This window comes from Mesocricetus auratus, unplaced genomic scaffold, assembly GCF_017639785.1.
Source record: "Mesocricetus auratus isolate SY011 unplaced genomic scaffold, BCM_Maur_2.0 Super-Scaffold_100010, whole genome shotgun sequence".
Taxonomy (NCBI): Eukaryota; Metazoa; Chordata; class Mammalia; order Rodentia; family Cricetidae; genus Mesocricetus; species Mesocricetus auratus.
Window position 1 is genome coordinate 57,082,320 of NW_024429194.1, and position 14,414 is coordinate 57,096,733.

A 14,414-nucleotide genomic window follows, 5' to 3' on the forward strand; every position below is an offset into this window, starting at 1 on the left:
AGATTCTTATGGGTAAGAAAGTAACCTAGAGGTAAGGATCATGACAGCGGTTCTCTCCCAAAACCCCTGGAGTTTATACTCTATTGAATTGTGACAATTAAACCATCCAAATATATACCACATCAGAATATAAGGCCATAGGTGAAATCTTAGCAGATGAGAAGACTTTGAGGTAGACAGATGTTTGATGTATTTTACAAATATCAAAAAGCCAAATGGGACTGAAACAGAAAAAGCTAAAAGAAAAAGTAGAAAATCAGTTTTAAAAAAAAAGAGAGCAAATAACAAGACAAAGGTATCCTAAGTCTAGTTTGCCATTTAGAGTTATATGTGCTTCCTTCCACCTTCCTTCCTCCCTTCCTCCCTTCCTTCCTTCCTTCCTTCTTTCTTTCATTCTTTCCTTCTTTCTTTCTTTCTGATTTATCTTCTTGATAGTAGTTGACTCAGGGTCTTGTGTATGTACATTGCATCTTCAGAACACAGTAAGCCTATTTGTAAAACCAATGACAAATCCCATACAAGACTTGTTAGATTAATACGTCTTAGGATGTGACCTAATAAGAGTGATATTTGGAAGCTCATTGAGAGAGTTTAACATGCAGCATATGAATAACTGGTATGTGGGTATAGTCTTCTACTCCGAGAAAAAAATAAAAACTTGTGTAGAACGGTCACATTATCCCATTTTTACAGTTTAAGATGATGGCCCCGCAGAGTGTATGGGAAATAATGCACTGTAGGTAACATTGACAGGAGAATTAGAAAGAGGTGTATTTTACTGTCCAGCAATAATTCAAGTCACAGAAGGCTGAAATAGTGCGGTACATGGTCAGATTCTGAAGGTATCTATGATGTTGAGTCAGTAGACTTGTCTCAAGCATACAACAAATATTCAGTGTTAGTGCAAGGTGCACATGGGGGGAGAATGGAGATTTGTGAACTGAGGAAGGACGGATGCAGGGCCATGAATGAATGAGAAAGTCGAGGGCTGGTTTTGAAATGCTGATTATCGCATGATTTAGAAAAAGACAGAGCAAAGCACTCAAGAAAGCAAAGTAAAGAAAATGCATCTGACACTCTACAACTTGGGAGAGATGTGGAGATAGTGACTTGAAAATAATGTGCCAACAGATGGCTTGGAAGCCATCTGACTATGTGGGGGCACCTAGGGAGTCAGAGAGATGGAGGACAAACGTCCAAACCCTGCCTTCTGTGGAAACAACAAAATAAGCAGCCAGGAGATTCTACTGAGTAGAAGAATGAAAGAGGTTAGCAGTGGAACATGGACGAAAGCGCAGTTCACAGAAGTCAGCTTTCTACTGTGCTGTCATTAAGTAACATAAGGATTTAATAGTTTCTATTGCCAGTCTTCTCAAATTGTAGGTCATAACCTCAAATCCAGGGGTGTAAGTCAATATATAATTTGAAGGAATGTTTCTGAATATGTACAACCAAATTTTAATTCAAATCCAAATATTAAAGCTTGATAAATAGTAACAAAGCTTTCTTTGGGTTCATCAATCAGCTCCAAAACCGTGACAGGAAGACTTATTAGTTGTGAAGGCTCAGCCTCATCTTATTCTTGTCCCACCAGCTCTTATAGCTTCATTTAACCTGTTTCGCTTTATCTATGTTTACCTGGAGGCTTCTTACCTTTCTTTCATTCTGTGTGCCTTGCTCTGTGACTGGCTGACTGGCAGCTGCCTGCCTACCCGCCTGCCTGGCCTCAGATGTGTCCCTCTTTTTCTCCCTCATTCTTTTCTTTCTCTCTATAGAGCCTAGATTCCTCCTCCTACTTTTTCTCTCTGCCAGCCCCACCCATCATTCTACTGCATACAATCTACTGCATAGCTATTGTACATTCAGCATAATATTAGAACAATCAGATACTTTATATAGGCAAAGCAGCACAGCTTTACGTTGTTAAACAAATGCAGCATAAATATAGCACACCTTTGCCTAGTTAAAGTAATGTTCTATAAGAAATCCAAAATGTTTATGAAGCATTTGTAAATATGGCATCATGAAACCTTACTGTTACCTTGTCTCTGAACACATAAGACGTACATTTTCAGAACACATTCTGCTCATGCTACCCAGCAGAAACACAAAGGCTTAACATTTTCCTATAATCAGTTTAAAAACTATAATCATCAAACTAGCATATCTTTGTAGCTTATTATATTAGAATTGTAGGTTTTGAGGCACTGATATTTGAGGTATTAATAACTTTCTAAAATTCATTCAATGAATTTTGGCTTGAAAAACAGGACACAGTTTCTAATAATTTTTTAAATGGTCCAAGATATACATTTTATCATTTCATACTATACACTTATGCAAAATGAAAATTTCAGTATTAATGATATTAAGTCAAACTATCAATCAGCTCAGAAAACATTGAAAATGCACTATGACATTTGGAGTCAACTAGTCAACAAAAATATAATTTTTGATGTAAAAATAAATAAACATGTATATCTTTTAATTTTAGCATTTGACTTCCTCTTTAATATATACATATATATGAATTTTATGATAAATTACTTTACAATTTGTTTATAGTAATTATAGATTGAAGTTTCTGTCCTGCCTGACCCTGCAGCCATTCATTCGCAAATAAACACACAGAGACTTATATTAATTATAAACTATTCAGCCTATTGCTCATTCCTATTACTAACTAGCTTTTACAAGTTAAATTAACACATAATTCTTATCTGTGTATAGTCACCTGACTTGATACCTATTCTCAGTGAGGCATTCTCATCTTGCTACCTCTGTGTCTGACTGGAGACTGCATCTTTGCCTTTTCTCTTCCCAGAATTCTCCTAGTCTAGTAGCCTCACCTATACCTCCTGCCTGGCTACTGGCCAATCAGCATTTTATTATACAAATATTAGTGACAAATCCTTACAGTGAACAAGAACATTATGCCACCAAAAATTAATGTATTATACTTGTTTGTCTTTGTTTAGTGTGTTGGTTACAAGTTGTTATAGATAATGGTCAAGAAAAAATAAACAAAGGATATTAGATTAGGGTTCTTATTTTAAAAAGAAAAAAGAGGGAAATGATGTGGAATAATGCTCTCATTCAATAACACAAGTTTCTGTCCCAACCTGCCTGCAGGACCAGGTAGGATAGAAACTTTCATCTAAAAGTAATTATTTGATTTCCATATCTATTTTATATAATATATAGCCCTAGCTGCATAAAAGTTTCTTGGTATAATGATAAGTGGAAAAACTTTTATTAATTCTTTGATAATTTCATATAATGCATTTTGATCATATTCATAGTACTCTCTTCTAAATCCTGGGAGATCCACTCTTTTACCTACCCACAAAACTTTGTGCCCTTATTTAACAAAAAACTCTCAAATCTACCTTGTGCTGTCCATATATACTTGGGTCTGTTGAAATTTACAAGAATGTAGTCAATCTCCCAAGGATCATACCCTCAATGAAAGCAGTTTCCTCCCAACTGCTAGAAATTGGCAATTACTGCACAGCCAGGGGTGGGACTTCATGCCTACTGCTCCTCTCCATCCTAAGGTTTTGTCTGCTTGAGCTTATATGGGTCTTTTGAATGTTATTAAATTGTTATTTGTACATATGTACAACTGCTATTTTCTCTTTGGGAAACACTTCAGTCATCTTTTGTAGTCTCTAGATCTTGTAGTATTTTTACCTCCTCTTACTTGGTGACTTCTGAGTTTTAAGAGAGGGGAAGTTATATAGATGCTCCATTTAGAATTGAGAATTCCACAGTCTCATATTTGCTTCACCTTAACAGTTATGAAGTGATAAATATCCATGTTAGTCACCAACAATGGCATGAAGAAGGTTCTCTGATAAGGACTTAAAGGTCCACTTATTTATGAGTATGATGATAAGTCATTAGAAATCTTAATACTATGTCTACTTTGCAGAATAATAAAAATAGGTTCTTATCTAGAGCTTATGAGTTGTTAAGCCATAGGTTTGCGACCTTCAAAATAACACCAGGTTATTTTGTATAGTGGGACTTGATTCCAAGCAGAAATTGGTTGGTTACTTATATGGCATGTGTGACACTATTGTACCAGTGGCCATGTAAGTAAAAAAAACTTTAAGAAGTTCTAGAATGTTGGTGGGCATGACAAGAGTTTTTTTTTAGTGTAATCATGTGAATAAACAGATATTATTGCATAAGTTCAAGAGAAAGACACTGATGAGACTAAAAGTGACTTTTTTATAATTTTAAGTGTTTTGTTGTTATGCCTGAGATTTAACAAAAGATATCTTTAAATGTGTTGGCCATATACTCTTTCAATAAGCTACTTTCTCAAACTTTGGTTTATTGAGAGAGGATATCATTATGTTCCCAAGTTGGCTTCAAACTCAGGATCCTCCTGTCTCAACCTCTGATTATAGGCTTATGTCACCATATCTAGCGCTATAAATAATTTTATGATGTGTTGTGCATCTGGATGCTTTTTAGAAAGATCATCAAGAATGTATATGGTATTATATTGTAGTTACAGCACATTTACTTCTACTGCAAGATCTAACAAATGCTGAAGATATGCTCACATGAATGCAAGGGGATAAGACTTTATATACAGAGGATTTCTTTCAGAGCAACCTTAGTTCACCCACAAATAAGAAGGGATGGATAAATAAGTGACTTGATTACTTGGTGGGACTAAATATAATTTTTTGTTGTTGCATGCTATTAAAAATAGAAGTATTCTAAATTTCTTTCTTTTAGAACACAGCACTTTGGTTGGAAAAGCTCTTGTTTGCAAAATAGGTTTCTAATTTTTCTGGGCTCTATCGATTTATTTTTGAATTGTGACATCTTGCTTTTCTTATGTTAAAGAAACATATATCTTTCTTCACTCTCTAAGCCATCCATATGTTTCAGATTTTAGTGCTTTGCTAAACAATTCTCCTTCAAGAACAGATGCAACATTTCAGGGAATTATATACTATTTGAGTTTACTATAACCATGAGTCAAATGTGATAGATTTTCTTTTCCAACCCTCAGATCCTCACACATTCTGTTCCTCAGCACCCATCTTCCCAAGGAAGCTTTAATTTGTTCATTCCAACCAACTTCAATTGAAGTAGAAGTAAATAAAGGATTACTGAATAGAATCAAACCTTCATCTTTAATATGTGTGAGACTACTTACATAATCCCCAAAAGAACCCTAAAATTATCTCTTTTGTTCTGTTCTTCCTGTGAAAGAATATTTTCATTAGTTCATAGAAAAATAGAAACTATCGAACCATTGATTATGTGTATACATTCATAGATAATGACAACTTGCAATTACAGAACATTTTTGTAAAATCTAAAACTTTTAGAAAATCCTTCAAATAAGGTTTGCTTATTGCTTCCTTGTAAGTGAATTTTAGGAAGATAATGTTGTGTAACTATTTCCTCTGATATAAAATAACCTATCTTGTAAGAAAGCTCATTAAGGCACAGAATGTTCCAAACCATACAATCTAAAAGGAGGTGAAACCTTCCTTCAGGTAAGGTCTTGAAAAGTCAGTAAATAAGCAACTTGGGCTCTTCAGGAATTTCTTGAAACTCATCAAATATACTGGTGCATCTAGAAGTTCATATAAGCAATATTAACTACGGAGAAATCTCCTTGGACGAGCTGAGCTACCTGGATGAGGTTCAGACGATCTGAGCTGCCTAAACAAGATATTCCACATCTGATGAGTTGTCTACAACTTGTGTAAACTATGACCTTCTACTTTTTGTGAGCTATCAGACATACTGCAGTGTAGTTTTGGTGATATAACTAAATCTGAGTCTTTTCTGTTTCTGTAAGTAATCAAACCCTCTCCTATACTCTCACAACTATCTCCAATAAACCCACTGTTTCACAAAGTAAGACTTGCCAATACTTTTCTTTGGTCTGTCCCTAGTTACCTATTTCAGTAAGTAAGCATTTGTTAACATCTCCCCAGGTTTAGTGTCATGCAACATGTATTTACAGAAATATTTTTGAATGTGTCACTTTTATTATTTTTTTGTATTATAGACCACACTGACGAAATCTTCAGCATCTGAAATAAAAATCATATTAAATTGCACTGTCATGAATTTGGTGGAGAGCTGAAATGATAAAAAAGTAGCATAAATGCATTTTAACTGATGACATCTATTAGTATTTAACCTTTTTGCCAAAAATTTCCTTGCCCCTCCTGCAACTTGCTATGTAGAACACCCTGGCCTTCAACTAGTAGGGCTCAACTTGTCTCTGCTTACTGAGTGCAAAGACTGAAGTCATAAAACTTCAATTATTTATAAGATTAAGATCTTATAAACTTTATGTGGTTGTAACTTTTACAAATAAGTCTATTTTCAATGCTTACATTCATATCCAAAGATTAATATTTAACCAATGAATACAAGTTGAGTAGCAAAAAAAAGAAAGAAAAAACCCCACAACAAATTATCCCTATTTACATGTCTTGAACTATGGAAAATAATACAGTTCATATTCTTGTTTTTTATTCCTCTCTTCCTACACTGGGATTTACTGCTAGCACTACTTTCAAACTCATTTCTCTAGTCCCCCTAGAGTCTCTATGAGCTGCCTGGATTTCTTTTACAAAATGCCTTTCCTACTTGAAATTTTCAGACAGTTTCTGTTTTTGAAAGCTAAGAACCTTGGCAAGTAAAGAATCCCCATGCTCCTTGGAACCAGAAGAGTTTTCATCCCCAGTCAAGACCTAGCAGCTGGGGCCTCTTTGTTGGTGCTTTTGTCCTCCAGGGTAAAGGACAGGATTCTAAGAGGGAATTGGGATGAATTGCGAATCCATTGCTAATAATATCTTGTACTTTCCATGTAACTGTTGTTCCCCACAGAGCTCAAAATGTTTTACAAACTCAGAATTTTGTTCTGTGGCTATTATTCCCAAGGATATCACACTTGAGAAGAATATGTATTTCTAGTAACATTACCAGTGAATTGTTACATGTGAACAAAAACTGCAGAACACGTTGCCTCTGTCCCACAGCTAGAAGAACAGTTCTTTTAGCGTGATAATACTGATAATCATGAGAGGGATATTTCAATACTTACATATGCATTACAGGGGAAAAGCTCCAGGAACATCTCTCCATTGATTTTAGCTGCTTAGGATCAAGGAGCCAAGATATGACTATTGTTAGGACTGCTTTGAAAGGTGATTTTTATAAACATTTTTCACTAATATAAGGAGTAATTGTTTCAACTTCTATGTCCTTCAGATAATGGAATAACATAACACAGGAGAAAATAATGATTTTTATGTCTCGTTTTAGAAAATATATAATCCATATTTATCTAAATCAGAAGAGGAAAGAATGATGCAAATGTGACCTTTAGGGATTGATTAATTTAGGTCTCATTTTGACTTCCTCCTGTTGGCAAAATTTATAAATTCTCATCCTTATCTTAATTTCCATGTGTCTAGATTATTTCAGCCTCCTAGTATCCACATATTTGACACCCATTCACAAGTTATAGGAGGGTTGGCCTTTTATGACTAATAACATACAATATACAGAATTAGACCCTGCCTTCCCAGATAATTCTCTTGGTCTTCCCAGTTGTCTCTCTCCTGTCTCTGTCTCTCTCTCTCCTATCAGAATTAAAAAAAAATTCTGGCCAACTTTGTTTTGAACTGACTTTAGCCCCACTAGAAGAAAGTATCCTCTATGTAGCTCATGGATTCTCATCTTTGTAAATCTTTTTTCTTAGTTCTCAGATATAAAAACATAGCTAAAAACATTTTAAAAGTTTTATATCTTATTCATATTTTTTTTTGTAAAACATCCATCTAGTTCTGATGGGCAATATCCTTCTGAATTCTGTGAATATATGTTTCTCTTATTGGTTGATGAATAAATGCTGATTGGGTGGTAGCCAGGGTGGGAAGGCTGAATGTAGGGAAAAATAAGGCAGAAAGGAGCCACCAGAGAGATGCCATGTAGCTGCGGAGGAGCAAGAGGGCTAGGCATCACCGATAAGCCAAGACAAATTGGAGACACATAGATTAATAGAAATGGGTTAATAATTAAGAGAGAGCCAGCCAAATAAGAAGCCTGAGTCATCAGCCAAACAGTTTTGTAGGAGTGAACCCCAGAAAGCTATCCACCCATGAGGGCAGAGACATGTAAACTGACACAGGTAGATATAAAAGGAAGGGAAAGAAGAAGGAACCTCCCTTGTTTCTCCTGGAAGCCATCCACGCTTCTGCCTCCTGGTCGGTGCGACTCTCTCTCTCTCTCTCTCTCTCTCTCTCTCTCTCTCTCTCTCTCTCTCTCTCTCTCTCTCTCTCTCTCTCTCTGTGTCTCTCCAGGTCAGGAGTGGGATTGAATTTCCACGCAAAACAACAAAAGCTTTAAAGGAATTTTAAAAACAGAGAGAAGCACAGATTTTGGTAGCAGCATTTTTCTCAGGTGTGCTCTGTTTTGCTATCGACAAGCCGAGATTCACGTGGCTCGCTTACCAGAGTCTTCCTGACTCGGCATAAAAAGAAAAAAAAAAAAAACAGCAAGGTTGTTTTAAGAGACTCTGCTAACGATTAAAAGGGGTGTTCGTACAGCTGGAAGTAGCTTTTGCTGGATGTCAGCATGGACTGAGGCGGTAAGCTGGAATCACGCTTACGCCCGCCATCTTGACGAAAAACCAGCAGTTTAAAACAGCCGCGGTTTTACAAATAAGACATGTGGCCAGAAAAACATAAAGATTTACAGTAAAGTCAGACTTGGATAAAGAAAATCTCTAAAGGTTTACAGTGTGTTTAAAAATATACGTGAGATTGAGAGAGAAAATGAAACGGCAAAGTGGTATATAAATACAAAAGCCTGCATTGTGGTGGCACACGCCGGTAGGATTTACTCCAGAGGCAGAGGCAGGCGGATTTCCAAAGAGAAACCCTGTCTCAGAGAAAAATAAATAAAAGTGAAAAAAATAGAGTAATAATAGATAAATAAATAAGCCACATAAAGATGGAAAATACACAGAGAGTCTGGATACTGTACGCTATTGTGCTTTTCAGTTTTTTCATTGCTAAGGAAGGAACAGCTACTGAAGTACACTTGACTATAAATGCTGCTAAATTAATTCAACTTATATCTTTTGAAAATGCCTTGACTTCAAAATTTAAGTATAAGGATATGTTACTCAGAAAAGGAGTTTTAGTTTATGTTTCCAAAGAAAATGAAAAGCTGAGGATTCCTTCCAGTCTTCTGTGGTTTGACGAACCAAGACCCCCGGAAGCAGTGGATCAGATGTTCCAACAATTGAAACAGCTAAGATGATGCAGTTTAACAGACCCCAAAAATACGGACTTATACAGGTTTCTGTGTTTTGTCATGATCCCCATGGTATGAACAGCGCCCCCTTCCAGCAGGAAGCAGTTTGGAATGAGTGACGTCCCAATTCCCATCTTGTTTATAAATCTTTGTTTTCATTTAAATGGGATTGTTTATAATTGGTTAATGATCACAACCAATCTCCTTTTAATGGTAAAAAGGGGAATTATGGTATGGGTATTGTTTTTCATTTATTGATACAAATTCAAGGTCAATTTTGTGATGTGTATATTTCTCCTCTTGATTAAGTATTGTGCTTACACTGATCTTTTAAAACGTAATGCATAATTGAATACAGACTATAAATAGTTACTTATAATAGAATTTATAGTTAGGTAAGTTAGGTTTTCTAGATATACAGAAATATATTTGAGATAGATGAACAGTCTTCAAACCTCTCAAAGACCTTCAGAAAATGGCATTTAAAATGGTTTAGGGTTTTTCTTGACAATGAGAAATGTCTGCTCCTGGCAGCACTAATTACGTCTGAGAGGAAGATGGGCATCGAAGAAACTTGTTATGGAGTTTGTTTTCAACATGGCAAGATTAGCCATTTGGGCAAGAAACTGCTCTTGCCTAGACTGTTTGACTGTTGCTGTATAAACTGGACATGCAGGACCCACAGGAAAGTGAATGCTAAACTCAGTCTTACAGGGTTCCTGCTTCATGGAAGAGTCTACGAGACTTTCTACAGGACAAAGAAAAATGACTGACAGACTGCCAACGCAGATGGACAGTTTGAAATTTCCTGCTTTGCTGAGAAGTGTTCCAGACACATTGTGGCCTATGGGCTGAAGATGGATGCCCCAACGTTACAGAGGAACTTCGCGTGACTGTCCAGGTAGCAAGATGTCTCTGTCAATCCTAGTGTTTATATATTATCCTTCTGTGGTCTTTGATGGAGTTGAAGACAGATAGTTATAGTTTTCCTTAGTTATGATAAAAGATAAGCTACATATAGGACTTTGGACTCACAAGAATGAGATAGATGATATTTTCTTTAAATCTTGCTAAATGTTGATAGACAAAATATTGTAACTGTATTCTTACTTGATAACTGTTCTGTTGTATATAATTTGACTATGTTAAAGTTAAGACCTTTCTTTTGTTTAAACAGAAAAGAGATGATGGGGAAGTCCTGTTATTTGCCTGTTATTTGTCAATAAGGTACTGTTGAGCCTATAGGAATCTAGATAGGTGGGGCTAGGAGTCCAGGAGGATTCTGGGAAGGAGAAACACAGAGAGTCAACATGTAACGCCATGGGGGTAGGAAGCCTGGAACTATTCTCCGGTAAGAAACATACTTAGATTAACAATTATGGGGTAATTACTTAAGTTAGAGCTAGCTAGTAAGAAACAAGCAAGGCCAACAGCTTCATAATTAATATAGCCTCCTGTGTGTTTATTTGGGACTATTGCGGATCTAGAACCAGGCGGGCAGAAAGGCTCCTCTCAAGGAAAGTTTCTCTTAACACAGTTTATCATTAATATCACTCTCTGTGTGTTTATTTGGGACTAAAAGCCTGTGGGACCAGGTGGGACAGAAATCAATGGTCACATAATTTTTCATTTAATTTTCACAAAATATGAAATGGAATAGTAAAATCAGTGAAGGATGCAGTAGTCAATTTCTCTATTCTGAATTTTACATAAAATTGATTATTAATTTGGTATATTTGCTAAAACAGAATGGAAGATCAAAGAAAACATTGGTCATGTTTTCTTAACAAAGTCTCATGCATTTGTAATGACTACCTTAAAAATCTTTTATTTTTAGTGTCTTAAAAATTGTTAGCTTTTGATATTTCTATTCTATTATGCCTTACAGGTAAAGACTTCATATATAGGAGACTTTTCAGCTCAGTCTGAAAGTATATTATCAAAACATTTAGTCTTTAGTTCCTTTGGTTTGTTGCAAGAAAAATGAAGTACCAGGCCTGAAAGTGAGACAACAATAAGCCAAAATAAATAATAAATAAATCAACTAAAGTCATCCCTGCCTTCAAAAAGTTTATATTCCAGTAATTTCATCAAGTACTTAGGACATATGGGAAACATGTTCAGCAGCCAATGTCAAGTCAGTTGTTAAACCATATGGTTCTGTGTTGTATATAGGATCAAAGGCATAAATACATTGTGCTTGAATCTCTTCTTATAAATGACATTCATTGTGTCAGCTCTTCCTTATAAAAGACACACTGAATTTCCCCTTTATTATCTGGAAGCCTTTCAGATCTTCATGAGATCCACAGACTAAATTACTGTTTAATTTTATAGGTGTTTGTGAAAATGTAAATATCATCATTTTAAAGAAGTGTTTGCTTTAAATTGAGTAGTTTTTTTTTCACAATTTGGCTTTAAGACAAGCTCTAGTATATCATAGCATCTGCATTATTTAGTTGTTCCCCTCATACACATTAATGTGGCCTGGGCTATACATATAGTGTCTGCTTCTAAATGTTTCATTCTGGTAAAATGGAATTTCTAAAGTAGCTGCATTTTAATATGGTTCCTGCTTCCACAAATATGCTGTCTTTGCTTTGCTTTGATGGACATTGGATTAACTCTGTCTGGTGACAAATCTGTTTAGGAATCTAGTAGAGATGACCTAATGCAGTGACAGAGATTCCTTGGCTATATAGATTCAGTTAAAAATTAAATCCCATCTGTCTAATCAAATGTGATACTTTGATATCTTGAGAACATGCAAATATACTCAGACTCAGCCTTCAGAATAAAAATGTAGGTTAGTCCTAGTGACTGATTAATAAAAATGGTGTTGGTGTTTAAAAGACATATGGACTGGGGGAATTTCTTAGTGAAGTGTTTGCCTGGCAATCATAAGGCTGAGCTCAGATATACAGTACCCATGTAAAAAGCTAGGTAAAAGAGCACAACTACAAACCCAGCGCTGTGGAGGCCAACACAGGAATATCTCTGGAGACCACCAGGCAGGCAATCCAGCCAATCAGTGGGCTGTGGGTTCAGTGCGAAAACCCCATGTGCATAGAAAATAAAGGGGATTCATAATCCCATTCAATAATTGTTGTTACATACATATCTGTATATGTGTGAATTTGAAAGAAAGAAGAATATATGGATTTGAAGGGAGAAAGGGGAGGGGAAATGATTTAATGATATTATAACCTCAAAACTAGATAAATAATAAAAAATAAAGAAGCTAAGCAATTGACAGAAGACATCTAGTGTCAAATTTTAGTCTCCATCTACATGTATGTGTACCCGCAAATTTGTACAATCACAAAATGGAGACAAAGGGTATATTTTTCCTTGTGAATGATATGCCCATTTTGATGTCTGAGCTGTTTGGTAATGAGATAAAACTTGGGCGTTTGGAAGATATCCATTTAAAAAGTGATCAGTTATCTTTAAAATTCATAGAAACGCTAGGAGCATCATCTTGGAACTTTCAATCATCACTTTGTGACTCATGCTATGCAAAAAAGAAACTTTGTGTTTACTCCAAATATAAAGACAGTTTATGACTCATTGACGACAAAAGCAGAAACTGTCCTCAAGATAGCAGGGGACAGGAGAGACACACATCTGGGAAGTGAGTTGTAAAGAACTAATTTAAGAGTTAAGACTGTTGTCCACCTCCATCTGTGCATCTGCTCCTGTATAAAATATTTGCTTGTTCTTCTCTAGAGGAAAACACATATTGCACACAATAGAAATAGTATCCTTAGACTTCTAAGGTCACATTCACTACCAAAGACACAGCATATCAAGGCTGCATTACTCCATCAAGAACTAACTGAGATTAAACACTTTGAAATAATTTTATACCATTTTTAATTTGAGTGATTTACATCACTATCTAAAAAGTCAGAGAAAAAGCAGAGGCACCCAGAGAAGCAGTAGTTACACATTTTGCTATATAAATATACTATTCTATAATGAAATTAAATTTGGGGTTTTATCTAAATATTACATATATAGACTACTGTTACACAATTCTACTAATGTTATATCCATATCATGATTAGATGCTATGTCTCATCTAATCATAATATAAATAAAATAATATGGTTCAAATGGGCATGCATTTCTAAGAATTCTCTTTTTAATGCCATTAGGACATATTACATATCATTTCACTCCATAAATGCTTTACAATCATTTTTCCTCTTCACTCCAGTTTACTATTTTCTAATTAGCAATGACTGTTAGTAGAGTTTCAAATGCAGTATCATTCATTGATAAGAAGATACTTCAAGTTTTTCTAGCTTTCACTTTTGCTGCATCAGCTCATCATGTCTGTCCAGTGTATATTCACATTGTGAGCCACATTTTGGTTATCTGTTATTCCTCAATAATGTTCATTTGTCATGAGACAGAAAGCAAGAGGATATGAAAATTCCTAGTCTGGTGTTTCTTCAGAACAGACTAATTCAAGAAAATGGTTGACCATAGTGGCATCTTCTTCTGCCAATAGGCTTAAGGCAATGGGCTTAGGGTGTGGCTTTGGTGTGCAGATGTGATCCCTTATAAGGAAGAGGAGGGGCCCCACACAGGCTCTCTCTTGAGTTTGTTGTCTGAGTATCCTACTTTGCAGACCCTGTGTCTCCTGGGGCAGAAGACCTCAGTGGCTATTTGCCTTCTTTGTGTCACGACTCTCCAAATATCTGTTATTCTTTATTGGGGCATTAGCGGAAGTTTTTTAACCTGCCTTCAGTTCACTAATAATTTTCTTGGTATAGGCTCTTTCCAAAGTATTACCATGGTGTAATTGTTTTTATTGGTTTTTGTTGTTGTTGTGTGGGTAGGTGGGGTTATTGTTTCTTAAATTATTCAGTTGTCATTGACAATTTTTCTGTCACTCTTGGAGAACTCCAGCTATGGGAAGCCAACAGCTACTTCCTGTATGAACACTTACACTTTTTAGACTTGAAAATGTAGAAACTGATATAGCCTTAACTATACTCTTATACATTTATTTTTGCAAATATTTAAATGAAGTTTAATAAAATCATGTTATCTTGAAGAAATGGACCAAGATCAAGGGATCAGATATT